Source organism: Magnolia sinica, unplaced genomic scaffold (assembly GCF_029962835.1).
Source record: "Magnolia sinica isolate HGM2019 unplaced genomic scaffold, MsV1 ctg129, whole genome shotgun sequence".
NCBI lineage: Eukaryota > Viridiplantae > Streptophyta > Magnoliopsida > Magnoliales > Magnoliaceae > Magnolia > Magnolia sinica.
Window position 1 is genome coordinate 534,216 of NW_026682764.1, and position 23,165 is coordinate 557,380.

A 23,165-nucleotide genomic window follows, 5' to 3' on the forward strand; every position below is an offset into this window, starting at 1 on the left:
GTTACAGAAAACAAGGGGACAGTGATGCCCACCGTTGAAACCTTCCTAGGGCTTACATGATTTTTTTTTTTTTTTTTAGATTCAGTCTGTTCATAAATTCACGTGGATATGAATGAAGGGAAAATACAAATATCAGCTAGATCAAAAACTTCTGTGGGCCCCAAGAAGTTTTTAATGGTAGGAGTTCAATTCTTACTGTTTTCTGTGATCTTGAGCTTTAAATCTGCCTCATTCTTTGGTTCATGCCTTAAAATGATCTCTCCAAATGGATGACGGTTTGGATACAATGCATATATTATGATGGGGCCCATAAAACATGGTGACGTCACTTGGCAAGGAGATACTAGTGACGCCGTCAGTAGGTAATCCGCGTCCGAGAACTCGGGGTGCCCTCAATTAGAATCCAGGGTGTGGACGACATGCATGATGGTTAGGTGCATGCCAACACATCACGGTGGTCCCACAACTAACCGATTGCACCACAATTAGTTACATGGGTTACCATGATGGGCTCGGGACATCCACGCTAACCTGCGTCGGACAACCATGCATGTTTGATAATGGACACAAAAATCAAGTCAATCCATGACTTAGGTGGGCCACAGAATAGGGAACATTTGAGAGGGCACGCCCTTCCCACCCAACTTTTCCTGCTCATGTGCCCCTCCTAAGTAATGAATTGGACTGATTTTTACGCGCACGGCCAAACAAGGAACACGTGTTTGATGGTTGGAATGGATGTCATGAATGCATCAGGATGGTTCCACATGCAACTTATTGGGAATATGATTATACTGAAAATCGTTTATATATATATATATATATATATCCTCATGGGAACTTCCCATGAGGTCCAGCTGTGTGGGCCCCACTGTCATGTGTGTCAAACATCAATACCGTGCATTTGATCTGGGTCCCTTTAGGTTATGGGATATCCCAAAAATCAGCCCTATACGGAACTCAGGTGTGCCATACCATTTAAAATCATGTGAAGACATGACTAAAACATATAAAATTCACCTGAGTTTTGGATGCAACTGAAACTTGGTATGACTCATCCAAGTGGGACAGACACAATGAATGGGCTAGATTTGTGAACCACATCTCAGTGCGCCGAATAAATGATTATAAATGTTTTTTTTTTTTTTTCTTTTCAGTTAGCTTGTTAGTACACACCCACGTAAGTACACACACTCTATGTTAGCCACCCCCGCTAGGGATCAATACCAAGACCTCAAGTGTTGAAATGAGGTATCTCCACTTAGTCTGCATGGGAGGGTGACCCCTCTCAACTGTTGTATGTAGTGTGGCCCATGCAAGTCATGGATTGACTTGATTTTTAAATCCATGGCCCACCAAGGAATGGTGCATCTAGCTGATGGGATAAATGTTCGACACACACGACGGTGGGGCCCACACAACTCAACCTCAAGGGAAGTTCGCATGAGGTCGACCTCATAGTATCATTTCCACATATATATATATATAGGCATGCTCACCTACGCACCTATGCACGTGTGCACCTGCACACGTGTCATAGGAGTCGAATCTGAACGGTCCATAAGATGCGGAATCCCATGAAACCCCTAGGGGTGAATTTTCACTCTGATTTAAGATTCTGGTGGGCCATAGCAAAGATAAATACAAATTGAGGGAAGAAACTATTTGCATTTTTCATGGCCCACCGAAGTTTTGGTTTAAAGTAAAAATTGGTACCAGGGGGTTTAATGAGGCTTTGCTTCATGTGGACCGTTTAGATTTTCGAGACTCATCACGTATTATGAGTTCTCAAAAAAGTTCGTAGGTAGCCCGTGCAAACTAGTTTGCAGGTGAGCGTTCTGCTACACACACACACGTCACCAAGTTCATGACCCCCACTATGATGTATTTGATGTTATATTCAAACCGTTCATTCATTTGTGGAGTTCATTTTAGGGCATAAGCCAAAAAATAGGCTAAGCCAAAGCTCAAGTTGACCACACTAGAGAAGATAGTGTGGATTGAACGCCAATCATTGAAATCTTCTTGGGCGACGGAATTCTTGGATGAAATTGATATTTTTTTTTTTCCTTAATTGAAGCATGTGTGACCTTTTGAACGAGTTGGATTGCAAATGAACATCATGATGGGACTTAGGAAGGTTTCAACTGTTGTCCTCATTATCATCTGTTTTATGTGGTATGGTCCACTTGAGCTTTTGATCTGCCAAATTTTTGGGTTCATGCCCTAAAATAATCTGGCCAAATGGACAAAGTTTTTGATATAACACACGTCATGGTGGGCCTATAGAACTTGATGGCATTAATTGAAGTCAGGTGTGGATTGGGTACTACCCTGTCGAGACCTAGCTAGAGGCGGACGGTCCTATTAGGATCTGTGGGCCCACTGTGATGTATGTATTTTATCCACACCGACCATCCATTGTGAAAATTTATTTTATGACATGAACTAAAAAAAATGAAGCAATTGAATGATCTAGTGGACCACATGTAATGTCCCGGATTTTTGTATTTTGAATTATTAAAATTCTCAAAAAAAATTGTTAGAAAGCTTTTTTTTTTTTTTTTTTTTCATTTACTAATCTTTAACACTTGATATTAACCTATACATGAGTGTTATCAGTAAAGAATTGCACAAATTCGATCCATTAACCGTAGGAAGCTAACAAATACGCTTGATCACCAAACTCTTAGGTCTAACCTTGTGATCTATTCATTTATGTTGTAGATCTAGCCAACCTATTACTGACTAATCAAGACTATCGTAACTAAATAAAGACCTACTAAAGTGAATACAACTAGGGATGAATGTTGATTAATAAACTGATTGAACTGACTCAGTTATTCTATTATCTTAAGAACCAATAATTTAAGGTATTTAGGATCAAATCGCCATTTTCGGTAATTGTGAATAAGCCGCATTATGAACTTAGATATTCTAAATCATAATCATCGCGTACAAGAAATATCGCTACCCAATTCATTCTAGAAATGTCATAATTATCCGAACAAGCTCTACACTACTCGTTAGTGAGCTACTAAACCTGAAACTATATAAAGGTACTCATCTTAGAGGGCTTAACGTCCATCGTGGGACCTCGAGTAGAGATAATGCATTTAATAGCTCAACTTGGGCTAGCAAGGTGTGCATATGAGATTTACAAATGCGCTTAGGATTTGTCAGGAACTTAAGTTAATTTTCTCCATTAGAATCTTGACAAAGTTGTAGCTTTCGGAATTTTAGATTACGATCAAACTAAAGACACTGACATAAGATATTATGCAGGCCATATTCATATAGCCACAACTCCGATCGTCCATCAATGGTTGTTGATTTGAAATATGACTTTAACCGTTGATCAACACATCCATATGTAAGAACGGTTGCACCCTTATGTAAATTCCCAATAAAGTCAGATATTCCATAACTTAGATCAATGCATGCACTTTTCTATGGGCCCCAATAGAGGAAATTAACCTCTTATAGAGTTAATACCCTTAACCCTTGGTCATGGGGGCCATTTGCACCATTTCTGGTGCTATAAAGGGGTTGTTTTGGGGCAGCCCTTTACCCAACACGAATTTGTACCCTAGAGTGGAGAGATGTAGAGTGGGTCGCAAACACTTTCATGGCAAAGATGGACCGGAGAAGGCCTGATTGGAGGTGAAAATGATCTGGACCATCAGAACCTTAAAGCAATCATATCTCGCAAACCAAGATGAGTTTTTCGACATATTATATATGATTTTAGGGTAGCAGAACCTACTTAATCCAACTAACCCTACTATGTTGGGATGCCCATGCCAGATTTGTGAGATTCCATCAGATCGGCGGTCAAAAGTCCCTTTTATTTTCATTTTATTATAAATAGTTAGTGTTAGTTTAAGTATAACATTTGATCCTTTGAGTTCTAGAAGTCGTGCCCAACATGAAAAGAGCTTAGAAAAGTTAGGAGAATAACGTGGTTGGGTCAAATTCGACACTTACTACTATTGGCTGAAAACCATGAACTCTAGTAGGAATAGAGACCGTTTATAAATAGTAAGTTTACTATTTATATAGTAAGTCACGTTTTTAGGGTGTTTGAGTTGGAGTCTAAATCTAAAGCTCCATGCTAGGTTTGAGCTTATTATTTAAAGGGTTGTACTTTTTTTAATATCAACCAAGTTATTTTGAATTTATTAGAAATTATTTCTACCTCCATCCCTCGTAGATTCGAGGAAGCTCTGTGAGGAGTCTAGAGAGCTCTATGGATTTGGAGTAGATGTCTCTTGAGGAAAGTGGTGATCGACCTCATCACGTCCCTCCCCACATCAGAAGAGAAAAAGAAGAGAAAGAGAGAGTGTGTGAAGGTGGGTAAGTGCTTGTGAGGTTTATCATCTTCTTGCTATTTTCCCTTTAATAAAACCCTAGTAGCTTCCGGATCCTCTGTCACACCCCTTTCGTCAACAATAAGAGGTAAGGATTGAACCATTCTTCCTAATCAAAGTCCTTTTAAGTTAAATCATTTGTATCTTACCAGTAGTTTTTCTGTAAACCATAACCCTAAAAGTGCCACAAAATGGGAAAAATCCTCCTAAGGTGCAGACTATTCTCCTATGTTTCTGTTTATCAATCATTTAGGGTGATAAACTAAGATCCATTTTGATTTAGTAGGAACCCTTAAGTCAATTATGCCCTAAATGCTTTAGAAATCTTTGATTTTGTTAGTATTAGTAGCTAATATGTATGATAAAATGGTTGTTCATTTTAATGCTTGCCTTGGTGATGATTGATTAGAGCCTGTGATGATAATGGTAGATTTCAAGGGTATTTAATGTGTTTAGAGCCTTGGGCATGTTCTTTACATATTTTGTTGTGACTTGAATATGGATACTTTTAAATTCGGATTGATGTTTGCCTTGAGATATATTACTTTGATAGATCTAAGCTTGCGATTCCTGTTAATATCAAATAAATTCTATTTCACTGATTAGTCATACTGATTGATAAATTAGGCTATGATAGAAAAAGGTCGAGCCTTACCTAACATTGAAACAAGGGATGATTGACGAATTCGGCCATCCCAACTCATGTGGCTGACCGAGGCAGAACTCGGGTGCAAATCTGGAATAGTTGGAATTATATGGGATGCTTACACCTAATGTCGGTGTGTGGTTCCCCTTCAATAATCATATCAATCCATTGTGTGGCTCAATCACATATATGACCAATCTTTGCAACACAATATGAAATTCAGGATACCATATTAACAATGAATGAGGTTCATTCCTAACCATTAGCGTGATATGATCCAACAAGATTTGAGGGCCGGGCATGGTGGTATGAGACACTGTGTCAGAGCTGTCAACTTACACTAGGGCGACAAGCCTGCCACATTGGCAAAACATTGGGTGACAAGCCCACCATGTTGGTAAAACATTGGGTGTCGAGACTCCCCATAGTGACTGTTAAGCACATAGGAATGTTGCGACCCTATCATGATGATGATGATATGGGTGGTGTGCCTTCTCCACACTTGGGTCAGGTGACAACTTTTGCCTTAGTCATGGTTGTCACTAAGTGATCAGTCTTACTACAAATCTGATTAAGTTATCGAGATTTAGGGGTATTGAAACCCAAAGTGGATCAAGGGATATTGGTGAGGAGCCACCTGGTGTTGCAACGAACCACATGATCCAGATAGATACCTGAGATTTGATGATGGTATCCCTACTTTGCCAACCTATCGTTTGACCTAAACATTAATAAATGGTCAACTAATCATGTATTCGTATTAGGTTATGTTGCAGGCCAACCATTGCGCATATGTTGATGTGATTATACATTGGTATCATTAATCTTAGGACATGCATATGCATTTCATATCATTCATGCATTTAAAGAACCAGATGTAAGGTTTTTGTCTTTTGATATGCTATCATCACTTATGCTTGTATCTGTTTAATAACATGTGAAACTTAGGGTAATAGTATCACTGAGTTGATCACTCACTCCCACCTGGGATGGTCTTTTAAAACAAAAAACAAGGGATATTATGGATGCAGGTACCCTGATATCTCAAATGGGTAGGCTTAGATCTGCTTACACTACCGTCGTTATGTTTCGAAGTGTTGGGCAGAAATAAAATACTTTACACTTTATTTGTTTTAGGTATATATATTGTGTCTTGTGTAGTCCCCATCCGGGCGAACACCACTACTGGAATTGTACAATTAGAATGTTAGCCATACATTCCTAAGTTTAGTAATCTTTGCTTAACTTTTGATGTCGTCGATTTAAAACTATTCTAATTATTGAAGATGAGAGAATGTTAACCAGATTGTGCAGGCATGTGAGAACTTGCCCATATGTATTTTTACTAGCTTCATACCTGGAAACTCGGGACTAGAGTCTACATACTTGGGTGCCGATTTTCGGGACGTGATAGAATGGTATCAGAGTGGATTATTGTGATAACCAAGACTTTAAGAATGAGGACTGTATAGACAATGATAACTAGATATTAAGGCACTTAAGATTAGAGGTTTGGACCTTAATGAGGATTTTTCTAGTTTGGGAGTATCCGGTAATGTAAGAAATTCAGTAAATTAGGGACAATGAATCCTATGACCAAATTTTTCAGGTTGCATTGTTTTGAAACTTCAAATTTAGAAACAAGAACCCTAGGACAAAATTTTACCAATTATTATTATTATTATTATTTTTTGGACTTGAGATTTAGAAATGGGAACCTTAAGATCAAATTCCTGATTTTGTTTGACTTTGGACGTAGTAATTTGTATCTTAGAATCACCTTAGTCGATGAAATTGAGTCAGTAAAAACTTCAATTAACCTGAATCCATATAAAGACCACTTAAGTGGGTGGACCGAGGTAAGAAAGAATGGAAAATCCAATTTTAGAATTTCAAGAATCCCAGATGAAAAGGAATTTAGAGATAGCAGCTCAAGGTCAACCCTCAATTAAATAGAAGGTAAGGGTTGATCCCCAATTAAACAAAAATTGAGAGTCGACCCCCAAAATCGAAGGTGATTCCCGTTTTGATAACTTAAATATATTGACTTCAAAAATACATATTTTTTTCAATATAACTTTGATTGGGGTGCTTGAAAAACTAGATTGAAATACATATCTTTTTCAATATAACTCTGATTGGAAATTAAAATTAAATGATGTTGAATTTAGAATGTTTTGGAACAAGCAGAAAAATCATCAATTTTAGATAGTTGGTACTTCTGAAATTTTTATAATGTTTTTGAAATTCGAAATAACATGAAATTTGATGGGACAAAGATAGAATTGATGATAAATTACCATAAAAATTCTAAAAATAATTCAATAACTAAATATACCAAAAATATTACCAGCAACTTACCAGTTGAAATTGAAAATTTCTACAACTGCAAGTCACCGATGGAACCAACGTAGCTTTTTCATCTTAAGGTTTTAATCTTCGGTGTCTTCTTGGTTTTTTTTTTTTTTTCTTATCAAGTCAGAAATCATCCTGCGTGATTAAATTAGATTTATTTATTTATTTTTATCATGTTTTACAATTTTGTTCTATTCCAGTTTAGTCGAATTAGGACTCTTGATTAGGGTTTGAGTACTATTATTTAAAGTATTGTAATTTTGTTTTAGAGTTGGATTTGAATAAAATATTATGATTTTTCTTATTCCCTTGTGGATTCAAGAGACATTATACCTGGTGGATTCAAGGTTCACATCATGTTGAGGAGACAATATTCTTTCCCTTCCCTTCTCCACACCCATCCTTGCGTCGCAATCTCTCTAAACCTCCATAACATGTTATAACTTTTGATTCTTCCTTCCTTTTCAAAATCAACATAACCAAAGTCTGGCAAGCCCATAACCCATAGGTTACAGGATCGAAACGAGAATATAGAGATGATATCTTAGGCCATTAAGAATCTTTTTTAGATAGTCATTTAAACTTAAGCATCGTGGAAAATTCATTACCCACCAAGTTGAATATAAATTAAGCAAGAACCATATTTAAACATGACCTAAAGGAAAGTTTTATAGATCTGAAACTTAAACTTTTCAATTATTTGAGATATTTTTCAAACATCTAGACTGATCGGACTATGGAATTACGAAACTATATACTTGTGAGGCATTCACAACTTGACCTGATCCCCAATCTTAGGTGACTACTAATGGACTTACTGCTTTAATGGAGCAGAAGACGAAGATCCACTAGGACTAGGAAGGGATATAACGAGCGTTCAACCCTGGTCAGGTAGAGGATCGATGTATCAGATTCAAGTCTAATACAATCGTCTCGTTAACCGAACACTAAAAATAGAAATTTTTGCTTTGGATAGTGGGGAACTAATGTCATGAATATTAATTCTTTAAAAAAATTTAAGAGAATCTTGATGGTGAAAGTTTTTAAGGGGGGTAGACTACAATAAGCTAGGATAGTGTAGTTATTATACACCATAACACGTATATGAACGTTAAATTAATGAAAACTTAGGCGTACGAAATGAGAATATACGTATTTATTGATATCACGCAATTTCGAGGATGAAATTGTTTTTAAGGAGAGTAGATTGTAACGTCTTAGATTTTCGCTATTTTGAATTTTAAAAATTCTTTAAAAAATAGTAGAATTAGCTTATTTTATCATTTACTAACATTTAACACTTGATGTTAACCTATACGCAGGTGTAATTAGTAAAGAACCGCACAAATTCGATCCATTAACTATAAAAAGTTAATGAATACACTCGATCACAAACTCTTGGACCTAACCTTGTGACCTATTTATCTAGGGCCCAGATCTATCCAGCCTATCACTGACTAATCAAGACAATTGTTACTAAATAAAGACCTACCTAAAGTCAAAACAACTAGGGGCACATCTTGATTAACAAACTGAACTGACTTAATTACTCTATTAGCTTAAGAACCAACAATGTAAGGTGCTTAGGATCAAATCGTCATTTTTGTTAACTGCGAATAGGCTACACTATGAACTTAGATAATCCAAACCTTAATCATCGTACATAAGAAAACTCACTACCAAATTCATTCTAGAAATGTTATGATTATTTAAATAAGCTTAAGATCACTCGTCAGTGGGCCATTAAACTCGAAACTATAGAAAGATTTTCATCTTAGAGGGCTTGACATCCATCGCGGGACCTCGAACTAAGATGATGCACCGAATCGCTCAACTTGGGCTAGCAAGGCGAGCGCATGAGATGTATGAATGCCCTTAGGATTTGTCAAGAACTTAAGTTAATTTTCTCCATCTAAATCTTAATGAAGTTGTGGCTTTTGGATCGTTAAAATATGATCAAACATAAGACAATGATGCAAGATAATATGTTGGCCATATTCGTATAGTTGCGGCTTTGATCGGCCATCAGTGACCGTTGAACTGAAATAGGACCTTAACTGTTGATTACACATCTAGATGTCGGAATGGCCGCACTCTTACATAGATCCCTACTAAAGTCACATATTCCATGACTTAGATCAATGCATGTACTTTTCTATGGGCCGCAATAGTGAAAAGTAACCTCCCATAGGGTTGATAGCCTTAACCCTTGGCATAGGGGTTATTTACACCATTTCTGGTGCTATAAAGAGGTTTTTTTGGGAAGCCATTCACCCCACACAAATTTGTGCCCTAGAGAGGAGAGAGAGAGAGAGAGAGAGAGAGAGAGAGAGAGAGTAAAGGTGGGTGAGTGCTTGTGAGGTTTAACATCTTCTTATCATTTACCCCTTTAATAAAATTCCTAACTGCTTCCGAATCCTCCACCACACCCCTTTCGTCAACAATAGATATAAGGATTGAGCCATTCTTCATAATCAAAGTCATTTTAGATTAAATCATGTGTATCTCATATTGGCTTTGGCATTTGATTCAGTACCGGTGATTTTACCGTAAACCCTTACCCTAGAAGTACCACAGATTGGAAGAAATCCTCCTTAGATGTAGATAATTCTCATAGGTTTTCATTTATTAACCATTGAGGGTGATAGACTATGATCCCTTTTGATTTGGTAGGAACCCTTAAGTCAATTATTCCCTAAATGCTTTTCCTTATAAATATTTGATTTTGTTAGTATTGGTAGCTAACATGTATGATGAAATGCTTACTTATTTTAATACTTGGCTTGTTGGTGATTAATTATGGTTTGTGATGATAATGGCATATTTTAAGGGTGTTTAATGTGTTTATAGCCTTGGTTATGTTCCTTGCCTATTTTGTTGTGACTTGAATACGGATACTTTTTAATTTTGATTAATGTTTGCCTTGAGATACATTGCTTTATTAGAGTTAAGCTGGAGATCTCTGTTAATATTAAATAAATGCTATATCACTAATTAGTCATATTCTATAAAGTAGGCTATAATAGAAAGAGATCGAACCTTGGCTAACCTTGAAACAAGGGATGATCGTCGAATTCGGCTATCCCGACTAATGTGCCTGACCGAGGCGGAACTTAGGTGATCAGTAGTTGAAACTACATTGGATGCTTGCACCCAATGCCAGTCTGTACGGGGTTTTACTTAGACAATCAAATTTGTCCATTACACCGATAGATCGCATATTTGACCAATGTTTGCAACACAATATGGAATCTAGGATATCCTGTTTTTAACAAATGAGGTTCATTCATAACTATTAGCATGATACGATGTGATAAGACTCGAGGGTCGGATATGGTGGTATGTGACATTGCGTATGAGCAGTTGGCCTCTATTAGGGTGATGGGCCTGCCACATTGGCAAAACATTAGGTGAGGAGCCCGCCATGTTGGAAAAACATTGAGTTACCACCTCCCCGTAGTGACCGTCGAGTACATATGAATGTGTGACCCTATCATGATGATGATGATATGTGTGGTATGCTTTCTCCACACTTGGGGTCAGGTGACAACCTTTATCTCTAGTCTTGGCCATCCTTGGGCAGTTAGCCTTACTACAAATCCAATTAAGTTATAGGGAGTTAGGGACAATGAAACCTAAAGTGGATCAAGGAATACTGGTGAGGAGCCGCCTAGTGACAGAACGAACTATGTGATCTAGATAAAGACCTGAGATTCGACAGTGGTATCCCTTCATCGTCAACTGGCTATTTAACCTGAACATTTATAAATATTCACCTAATCATGCATTTCATAACATTTGTTGGGTTGTGTGTCGGCTAACCATTGCACATATGTTGACGTCCTTACTAGCGATAACGTTGATGTGGTTCTATATTGGCATCATTGATCTCGGGCCATGCATACACATTTAAAGACATTAATATATTTAAAGAACTAGAGATATGATTTTTGTGTTTTGATATGCCATCATCGCCTATGCCTATATCAGTTTGATAACATGTGAAACGTAGGATAATAGTAACACTTAGTTGATCACTCACTCCCACTTAAGATGATATTTTAAAACACCAAACACGCGATATTATTGATGCAGGTACCAGTGAGATCTCAAATGAGTAGGCTTAGATCCGCTTGCACCACCGTCATTATGTTTTGAAGCGTTGAGTGAAAATATAATATGTTATACTTTATTCATTTTGGGTATGCATATTGTGACTTGTGTAGTCCCACTCACCACTATCAGAATTGTATAATTTGAATGTTAGACGTACATTCATGAGTTTATTTATCTTTTCTTAATTTTTGATGCTGCTGATTTAAAATTACTCATATTATTGATGATGGACGAATGTTAACCAAATTGTGTGAGCACATGGGAACTCGCCCATGTACATTTTTACTATGTTCACAGCCAAAAACTCAAAACCAGAGTCTCCATACTCGGGTGCTGATTTTTGGGTCCAAACACCACACCATTAGAGGTTCACGACCGAAAACTCAAGACCGTAGTCTCCGTACTCGGGTGCTGATTTTCAAGTTAATATCTATGTTTTCCTTTGATCCAAGTCCATGTGACCTTATGAATAGGTTGAATGTCCAAAAAACATCACGGTGAGCCCTAAGAAAGTTTCAACAGTGGGGGTCATTGTCACCACTACTTTCTATGGTTTAGTCCACTCGAACATTCAATCTACCTCTTTTTTGGGCTCCTGCCCTAAAATGGTCTTTCAAAATGGATGGACAAATTAGATAAAACACTTATATCATGCTAGCCGCACTGAGCCCCTAATGGGATCGTCCATCTTTAGCTAGTTTTGGGGTAGTACCATTCCCGCCTGATGCACTCCACTTCCAGTTGGACACGGATTTCCTGCCCCAAGGCTTTCGTGGGCAGGAAGCTAGGTGGGGATCATCGTGATATTTGTGATAAATTGACTCTGTCCACCTGTTTTGAGAGCTCATTTTAGAACATGCAACCAAATATGAGGTGGATCTAAAACTCAAGTGGGCCACATGAGAGGAAACAACAGGGAATGAATGACTACTGTTGAAACATTCATATGGCTATAAAAGTTTTGTATTAGGCTAAGTTTTTTGTATTTTCAATTCATCCTAATTGGAATGAACTTATATATAGTTTGGATGGCATATAAACATAAGGTAGAGCCCAAAAACATTTCAGCGACATGCATTTCTTTCCCCACTCTTTCCTCACGTGTGGCCCATTTGAGTTTTGGATCCTCATCATTTATGGTTGCATGTCCTAAAATGGGCTTAAAAAATGGATGGACGAAATAGATTTTGCGCAAACATAAAGATGGGCCCCACTTGTTCCCTTCACACTAAAGCCTTTGGCAAGAAATTGACCAGAAATGAAAGCAAATTGTGTAGATTAAAAATTCGGTATAAATAATTTTTCATGCAGTGCGCATATAACTCCCCTACGCTATGGTTTGTAGGAGAGCATTACTATATATATATATATATATATATATATATATATATATATATATATATATATATATATATATATATAAAAGCTTGATACAAAACTTTTGTGGCCCCAAGAAGTTTTAACGGTGGGCGTTCAATCAATACTGAAGGGTTCAAGGAAATTCACATTAAGATGAAAGCAAATTGGGTGAGGGCAAATTAGGTGTTAAACGCTTTTCCTTACATGGACATATAGCTCCCCTGCGTTATGGTTTGTAGGGGAGCATTACTCATGTAGGTACATATTTAATTATTATTATTAAGGTGGCATTTGGATCTTAAGTTACTTAACACAAGCTACTTATATCTCAATTAGCTTATCTTAGTTTCCACCTATTAAGCAGATAAGTACCTTATTAAGTAGATAAGTACATTTGACAAAGACATACTTATCAACTTCTCCTCTCTTTGGTTCCTCTTAATGTCTCTCTTTAGCATCTCATGAAAAGTAGAAAAGATTAAAATAATAATAATAATAACTAAAATAATTAAATAATTTTAAGTACAAAAAGTTACTTATAATTAATCATAAACAAAATTTTCTTATATGAAATAAGTTACTTATCTGAGTCATGCTCACCAGCGCACATACGCACATGCGCACCTTTGCACACGTGTCATAGGCATCTAATCCGAACGATCCATGTGATGCGGAATCCTATGGAACCCCAAGGGACAAATTTTCACCCTGATCTAAAATTATGGTGGGCCATAGCAAAGAGAAATGCAAATAAGGGAGAAAATTGTTTTTATTTTTCATGGCCGACTAAAATTTTGGTTCAAAGTAAAAATTGGTCCTAGGGGTTCCGTGAGGTGCTGCTTCACGTGGGGACCGTTCAGATTTTGGAGTCACATAACGTGTGATGAGTTCTCAAAAAAGTTCATTTGACAATAATTTGATTAATAAGATAGCTTAATGAAAACTTCATTCACAAAAAAGGTATTGGAATGTAAATATCATATTAATAACATAATATTTTCTGAAATTCCCTTTATAACACAGTATTTGTTCAAGTAAAATATATCCTAGGAGATCTATACAGCTGTATGTGCGGTTGTCATGCATATCTTAATTATTATGAAAAAAAGAAAAGAAAAAAGAAAAAAGGAATTGACCCCATGGGAGGACAAATGCTGGTGAGTAGTGAGCGCAATTGGATTGCGTATAGCACCCGCCACCAAGGTTATCCCTGAGGCATGACCCTGTGGGGTCCACCGTGATGCATGTGTCTATCCATGCATCCATCGATTTAATTTTCCAGCTCATTTTAGTATGACCCTAAAAAAGAAGTGTATCCAAAGCTCAAGTAGACCACACTACAGGAAATTATGAGGATTGAACGTATACTGTTGAAAACTTCTTGAGGGCCTCAGAAGATTCAGATCATGCTGATATTTGTTTATAACCTTCATAAAGGGATATGTGACCTTATGAACAGGTTGGATGGCAAACAAACATCATGGTTGGCCGTTGAAAGATTTTAATTGTGGGTGTTATTATCCCCACTGTTTCCTGAAGTGTCGTATATTTGAGCTTGGGATTTGCTTTATTTTTTAGCTCACGCTTTAAAATGAGCTACCAAAATGAATGGACGGTGTGGATTAAACACGGACATCATGATGGGCCAAGCAATCCACTTCCCTGGTGTGCCTGAATGCATGACCAAAACGAACTCAATAGGTGGGAAGAAGAGAGTGAGAACCATACCGGAAATTAAAATTACAGGATGCTTCTCTTCGGCGTCGGAGAACTCTCAGCCTTGATCTTTGGAACCGGAATTTCACACCACTCGCTCAAATCCGAGAAGGAGAAAGGAAAGGAATGACAAAAATGTCCAATAGATAGGATGAGTTTTTTAAAGATAGAACAGAAATGCTTTACTCTTCCTTTTCATAGACTCTATGATTGAAACTTGGATGCTTTACTTTCCTCTTCATGGACTCTATTATTGATACTTGGGGTTACATGAATCTGCTGAAGCCTAACCTCTGTGGGGGCCATCATGATGTCAGTGCTATATCCACTCCGTCCATCTGGTTCAACAATCCCCGTGTGAATGAGCACGGCACAAAGACCCTATAATCAGGTAATCTTACTCATTTCAACCGTCAAATTAAAAGTCATTGATCGAACAGTTGGGATCTATTGAACCATGTCAAATTCAGGGTGTGTGGCATCGAAAGGGAGGCTCATGAATTGGTCCGTCTACGTTGTAAACATGGGTGACAGGTGTACATCCAGCACATGCATGTGTATAATCATAGATACTCTTCTAAAGTACAGTTTATAAAATTATTCAGTATGTCTAAGGAACAGTGACGCTCTTAATACGTCTCTTGGTTTAAATAGCTGAATGATCAAAATCAACAATCAGGATCGTCCATCAGATTTGACCAACGTTTCGTTAGCCATGAAGGATTTGATCAGGTGAAACCATCCGTCCATGGCTTTGAAAACCAACTTATAAAATGAGAGGATATTGTTTGAAAATAGCATCCTACAGTTAATATCGATTCTTTTTCCTAGAAGTGATCAAGAAAATTAAGGAAAAACTAATGGATGGTCAGGATTGATGAATATTTGACCAGAATGTCATATATGCACTTGGCACAGTAAGAGCCTCAGTGTGCCAGAGACGTACATCAGCGTTTACTTTAATAATTGAAGACAGGTTATTTTTTCCTTGGAGTAGTTTTCCGACAGCTGTCACGGACTGTAAAGCTCTGCCCTTTGGTTCGTGGAATGCAATCTCAACCACGCAATCGAGAAGCGGGGATCCTTTCCTAACCAAAGATTTACCGACGCAGCTTTGGTATCCACATTACTGCGGGGCCACCTTGATGCATTTATCTTATATCCACTCCTAACGTCCTTATTGTCAGCTCATTTCAGGATATGATCCAAAAAATGCAGCGGATTCAAATCTCAGGTGGACCCACCACATTGTTGTTTGTGTGACCTTACCAACACGTTGGATGACAAATAACATTTGATGGCTACTAAAAAGTTTTTAACGGTCAGCATTCAATTATTACTGCTTATTGTGATGTGGTCTACTTGAGATTTAAATCGGTTAATGTTTTGGCCAGTGCCTGAAAATGAGCCAGGAGAAACGGATGAACGGAACGGATACAGGACATATACATACCTTAAGCCCTACAGCAAGGGATTCACTGAAGGCGCGTCCCGATATTCAAAGGATACTTTCAACACCACGTAGTTAGACACATTAGTCAGCTAATAACCGCGTAAGCCAAACATGACATGAAAGGCTGATTTCGACGTGATTCCATGACGTATCACATCTATCTTTAATAAACCGTACATCAGCGCGGCCTCTTATCAGCCGAAGCGGATTGTGTGCTAGCGTTGCTGGGAAGGAATCGGTCCAGGCTGGGGTTCCATGGACCTACGGTGATGTATGAGTTTTACAACCCAAAACTAACAATGATCGAATAACAAAATGGAACAAAATCATATCACCATCAAGCCCTAAATTGAAAGGATGTGATCATCTGATCGGGATGATACCACGCACATGTACAATTCACGGTGGACAATTCCTATCCAATGGCCCACTGGGATCAAGACAATGATTCGCACTGTTAAAACATTCGTAGGGCCCATTATAATGTTTATTTACGATCCAGTTTTCTCATGAGGTCACACAGGCCTTGATGAAGAGTAACAACAAATATCATATAGGTCTAAAACTTCTGTGACTCCAAAAAGGTTTTAATGAAATTTGTTTGTTGAAAATTAGAATTTATTTATTGAATTTGGAATGTGGATATTTTTGGGCCATTTTATAAATCCATTAAATATTTGTAGATACACCACCTCGAAAACCTGCGTGCGTACTTGAAATTGAATGAGAGTAGTGAGGAGCAGCTGACATTGAGTGCAGCATATATATGTAGGAAGGCCAGGTAAGAAGAGTTTGTCCACCAGGCGCGGTGCACCGAAGGATTGCATGGCTCAGCAGGGAAGGATTTCATCTCTGGGGAGGCTGTAATGGGACTTATGACACCCGTGGCATTTTCTTCGAAGGCAGATGACAGACTCAACAGAGAGAGAGGCCACGGCCCAAGAAGACAGAGATATAGCAGCGTGGGAAGGCTGCCTTTCAGGCATGTAACGTATGTTTGTATGTTTGTCGAAAGGCCTCAGAGTCTTGAACCCTGGCAACAAGCTGGTAGATGTCCAGTCAGGTTGCTAGTTGAGGAACTGGGACCCAAATTGTGATTGCGCAGGAGAAAAAGAGTCTTTGGCACAATGCTGTAGTTGCTCACCAATGGACTGAACGGGAATTAAGTACTTGTCGTGTGTTCAAACATGTGGGGTAGCTTTGGCCATGAAGGTGAAATTGCTTAGGGAAAGATGTTGAAAACCAAATATTTCAACAATTTCCATGGCAGACAATATATTGCACTCCACTTAGGGCCAATATCCCTAAAATGCCATTAGTATTTTCTCTCCACCATGAAAATTTATATTCATGTACCAATGTCATAACCATTGGCATCAAAAGAAACACGTTTGACATACCCATAAACACAAACACTGCTTCTCGTCCCAAAGCAATTTTCACATATAATCCATACAATAAATATGTGTGAAAAGAAAACCACATATAATGTAAAAGCAACCAAGTCCAAATACACATATGCAACATAATACATGTCTAAAGCCAACTTTTCAACCATGCTGATTATTAAAAATAAAAATAAAAAATTGTCCATTGTTTTGCAATACCCATAGCCATGCCCAGATAACAACTATATTAAGCAAAGCCCGTAGTCATATATAAAACCCATTTCCAGTTATGTTGATGTATAGACAAACACACTTATCATAGAAACAGACTCTTGTCCGATAAATTCCATGCTAAAAATATACCCAGTAGACATTAATAGCCTCTGAAGCCTCTCACCCAAGACAAATGCTGCCCATTAGCTTGTGAGGTCACTACACGCCCTTCAGCTCTACATCCTTGATGAAGTCATGACATTCAGTCACGCCTTTTACTCTTTTCATGTTCAACACCTTGCTAATCTCCTCAAAACTCAGACTAGAGCTACACTGCAATAAATCTATAGCATGAACACATAAACATAGATTTTTGGTGGATACAACGATGGATCCATAACAGATATATACAACAATAGATCGGTAATTGATACAACAACATATTCATGACAGATGCACTAACGGATTTATATGAGAACCTACACATCCAGCTTTGATTTTTAGCCCATCCATCTACATGGTGAGAGAACATAATGCACAGTTTGTATGTTTCTTGTATGGTATATAATTGCTTGCATGTGTGCACTGCCAGGCCCAAGCGTGCCTGGGCCTGGTTCATGAGTGTAAGACCCAAGTGTAAGCCCAGCCTGCCCACCTTATGAGCTTGATAGTAGGGCTAAAGGGGGCAACCCGCTTTTGGTGCTGGCTTATTTTGGCCGCCGTTGGGCTGAAATACTCTGCCTAAGAGCCCATGTCCTTGCAATATTCTTCCAAACATAAAAGTTAAAATTCTATACATTTGTGATTTTTCGTACATGATCTATCCATGATGAGGTCCACAACATGGATGGCCCCAATTGATCCATCACCCATCCAAGGTTGGAGTACAGAAATGGTTCTGATATCTTTCTGTTCTACCAGCTCTGAGGTAACATCTTTCATCCAACTAATTCCTAAGATGACTGTGGAGTGTGGTTTTTAGGGTAAACCACCATCCACACCGTCCATCCATTTGGAGAGGTCATATTATGGTATATATGAACCAAAGAATGAGTCAGATCCAAAGCTCAAGTGAACCCCACCATAGAAAACAGTGGGGATAGTGACACCCACCATTAAAAACTTCTGAGGGCCACAAAAGTTTTCGATCAAGCCATCTTTGTGTTTTCGCTTTTTTCATATCTGCATTGACACATTAACAGGTTGGATCTCAAATAAATATCATGGTAGACCTTAGAAAGGTTCAACAGTGGATGTCACTCTCCCCACTGTTTTCTGTGGTGGGGTCCACTCCAACTTTGGATCAACCTCATCCTTTGTATCATTTTGATCTCTCCAAATGGATGGACGGTGTGGATACAACACATACATCATGGTGTGGCTCACAGAACTTGGTGACCTCGGTTCAGTAGCTGAGTCTAGCTACTCAACCTGTCAGTAGCTAACCCGCGTCCCATTCAAATGAGGCCTTCTAATGATCCGAACCGTTTATTTATAAAAGATATATAGTCTAAGGTTGTCTGCCTTGATTCAGATGGCGCTATTAAGAATGGATCACGCACAAAATCTCGAAATCGGATTGCATAATAAGTAACTCAGCACGTTTTTATGGTAATGAGTAAATTCCGTTGGGCCCATTATGAATGTGCGTAGGTTATCCATACCATTCATCCGTGTTTTTTTTTTTTTTTTTTAAAAGATCATTATTGGGGTTGAGCCAAAATTGTATTATATTCAAAGCTCACGTCGACCGCAAGAAGCAGTGTGAATAATGATTTACACCGTTAAAACCTTCCTAGGCCCACAGTGATGTTTTTTTGTCACCCAAGCTGTTCATAAGATTACACAGACATAGGAAAAACATAAATATCAGTTTCATCGCAAACTTACGTGGCCCACAGTAGATGTTAAATTCATACTATTTCCCGTGGTGTGGTTGACTTGAGCTTTGGATATATTTAAATTTTGATCTCAAGTTATAAAATTATCTGTTAAAATGGCTGGACGTAGTGGATAAAATAGATAAATCACAATGGACCCCACAGAGTTTACTCAGTACGCTTTAGCCTACCTAATTACTCATGACCTAATATATTTTGGAAATGTTCAGGTCCTGCAATTCACTCTACATCATTCCAAATGGTTGATTGGTGAAGGGAGGATCAATTTCTGGTTCCAGAACTGGACTGGTTGTGGTATGCTCGCTGGAGTGGCTGCAAGTCCCATTCCGCAGCACCTCAAGGATACAATGGTCCGGGATTTCTATTCTCAACCCCGCACAAGAAGTCTGACAGAAATCTAGCCCTTCATTACTCAAGCAGCTATGCAGACGATTTCAGCGAGCCAATTGCGATATCAAACAGGGTTGATCACCTAATATGGGATCTATCCTCCTATAGGCAAATTCTCGGCCAAATCAGCTTGGAATGGAATTAGGCAAATCAGCTTGGAATGGAATTAGGCATCATCAGTCAGCCCCTTATTGGTCCAAATGGGTTTGGAACACGGCCCTCCCCCCGAAAATGAGCATCTTCACCTGGAAATTAATCCATGGAGCTGTCCCTGTGGACCAGGCAGTGCAGAATTCTGGAATTTCATTAGCCTCCTCTTGTAACTGAGGTAGATTGTCACTACCTCTCCAGTCGGTGCCTGCTTCTAGCTCAGCATGCGACTCTACGGGATCAGGGTATCCCCCCTCCAGCTGGCAACTTTCTCAGACGCTTTCAGCCTTACAGCAGCGCCCACTGAACAGGGGACATCATTTTCTTCCTCCCCCTGTTCATACTTCTGGTGGAGAGGAAGATATGGATCACCTTTTCAGCCTTGGGACCATTGCTAATTCTGTTTGGAGCTACTTCAGCCGTCTGTTTGGCCTGGTCTCTCCCCCCAACCAGTCAATCCACCAGCGCCTTCGCCTTTGGATTTCAAAAGCCAGCAACAAAACTAGATTATCCTGCCTCTTTGGCATAGCCCCGTGTATCATTATTTGGGAGATTTGGATTAGTAGGAATCATGCTCGTTTTGATGACCAACCAATGTCCGACCGGCAGATCATTTTCAAGGTTTCATGCTGGTTAAGGGAAATTGCGGCCACTATTCCGGCTGCAGATTGAAATTCTATGTCAGACTCCATCACTCTTCAGACCCTCCAAATTCCCGAAGCCAAATCTCCCCCTGTTAGCAAAGTCATTCTTGTCAGATGGGCAAGACCGCCCCGGGGTTGGTTGAAACTGAATGTGGTTGAAACTGAATGTGGATGGCTCTTCGAGGGGCAACCCAAGAGCGAACGGAGGAGGAGGAATCTACAAGGACCATCACGGCAAGCTTGTGTTCGCCTTCCACAGAAACTATGGCACCTCTACGAACACCATTGTTGAGGCCCAAGCCACGCTAGATGGCGTCACGTTATGTTACAAATTGGGCCTATCCAACGTAATAGTGGAAACAGATTCCATGACCATTGCCAAGGCGGCAATCGACCCCCAAGCTCTCAACTCTTGGAACATCTAGTACAAAATGGGAGCTAACTAGGTTCTTTGCCAAACCCTCAACCTCACTCTTAGCCACACTTTTCGCGAAGGGAACTCGGTGGCAGACGCCCTAGCTAGAATGACCAGCGAGGGGTGCCCGAACAGGTTGTTTGGATCTCTTTCCGACCTCCCCCGTCTTGTGCGGGGTGCTCTTGCCATGGACTATGCTGGCATAGGGGCAATTCGCCGTGCTTCCTAGGGGTTTTAATTGTTGTTTTTGTATTTCGTTTCCAGGTAGAAGGGGCGCCTCTTTGGGTGGCTAGTGCAAATAGAGTTATACGATAGGAGTGGTCCTCTTCCTTTTTGTAGGGACCCTCCTGAATGGCTGTAAATTTTTTCCAGTAATGAAATTTCGTGGTTTAAAAAATTTGTCTCCTTTGTGTTTGAGATTATGCATTGTTTTTAGTTGGTAGAATGGGTGGAGCCCACTTAGTTGTGGAATTAGATCCACACTATTGAAAGCGTTATGGTTGGACATTTATGCCCTTGGGTTGGCTTATTGGTTTACCAAGTGGGACTTACACTTGACCTATACGACTCCATGCCTTGCATGTAATTCAAGTCTAGTATGGAAGTCACACTACGTAAAACGCACCTAGTGATGGGTGTCACGCCCCAAACCCGGAAATCGGATTCACAGGAATCCTGATCACCGAACCCAGTGCCAACAGCCTCCTTAGTACTTCATTCTCGACTCCCAGCGTCCACACGCCAGGTTCCGATCCTGAGATTTCTATAAGGAGGATTTTCTAACATATATTTGTTTCATAAGAAGCATAACCACAAGTATACCCAAAACATAAAGGCAATATCATCATCACTTATCCACTAATATAATCATTTGAGTACAATGCTGAAAGAGAAATATATATATATATATATATATATATATATATATATATATATATATATATATATATATATATATATATATATATATATCAAAAATCAAAGCTCCAGTAGATAGCTGCACGCTCCAAGCTCAACGCTGCTGCAACCTAACGCCACCTGCACGCATCTATCATGATAAGCTTATAGAAAGCTTAGAGGGTGGTGTAAGTATGTGCACAAGGTAAGTGTCAAGTATGCAATACAAAGCCATAATCATACAATACCAAAAATACTGGTAATCCATAAATCGTACAATATCGGAATAAACAAAAATACTAACAAGAGCATGAAATATCATAGAACAGAATATCGACAAGATCATAAATCATATGATAACAGAAGCGGAAATACGAATAAGTCCATGAGTCAATCAATACCAGAACATAATATAGAACAATATGCAAATAAGGAGTCATAAAGAGCCAAATATCGGATGCCGAGGATGCAATGCAATATACAATTCCTGATGAGTTCATGAATATCGTCAGGCATATCTAAATACAGAAACACAGTAACCCAAAATGCCATATGCCGTGGATGTAATGCAATATGCCGTGCGAATGGAATGACCATACTAGAGTGTGAAGTCAGAATGATAGTACGTAGTATCGCAGGCTATAGGGCCCATCACAAGGGACTTCTATCTAAACCAGTCTCATACCTAATTTAGATAGTCAGACTCAATGTGGTAAACTCTTGATCTTAGGTTAGTCACGTGCTCCAACCGAAATCTTGGCCATTACGAAGGTACACATAACAAATAGTTACGCACCACCAGCCCAAGTGGATAGAGAATATGAGTATGCAACTGCTGCTCAATAAGTCCACATACCAATACTGTTCATCTCTGAGATCATCATCGAGGTCTAGTACACTCCAAACTGGCTACCGCCCCTCCCCCCACAATCCAAGTGAGCGTAATAAACATCACTATCCACCTGGCCAATAGTCTGCCAATACCTATCCGGCACGTCGATAGCGGACCAATGTATGATCTAGGTAGACTCGGCCTAGCTATGCCCCTACCCTCGGGTGGGTAAGGCTACACCCTCCCAACCGACCACAACACAGTGGGAGAGACGGCCTCCTAGTATTGGGTCCTCATGCACTCATATATATCCACTCGAT

The 23,165-nt window shown here is 39.1% G+C and overlaps 1 protein-coding gene across 3 annotated transcripts in view; it reads right to left on the minus strand.

Moving 5' to 3' along the window:
- The window catches only part of LOC131236025 (disease resistance protein RPM1-like), a 158,828-nt gene extending 143,958 nt beyond the window's left edge, over window positions 1–14,870 (minus strand). For 2 of the 3 annotated variants that reach the window (XM_058233114.1, XM_058233112.1), the window contains exon 1: window positions 14,575–14,795. The gene's annotated coding sequence lies outside the window, so the exon portion shown is untranslated. Of the gene's footprint in view, window positions 1–14,574 lie in introns of all 3 variants that reach the window. The other variant, XM_058233115.1, reaches the window with a different exon arrangement.
- Window positions 14,871–23,165: the final 8,295 nt, after the last annotated feature.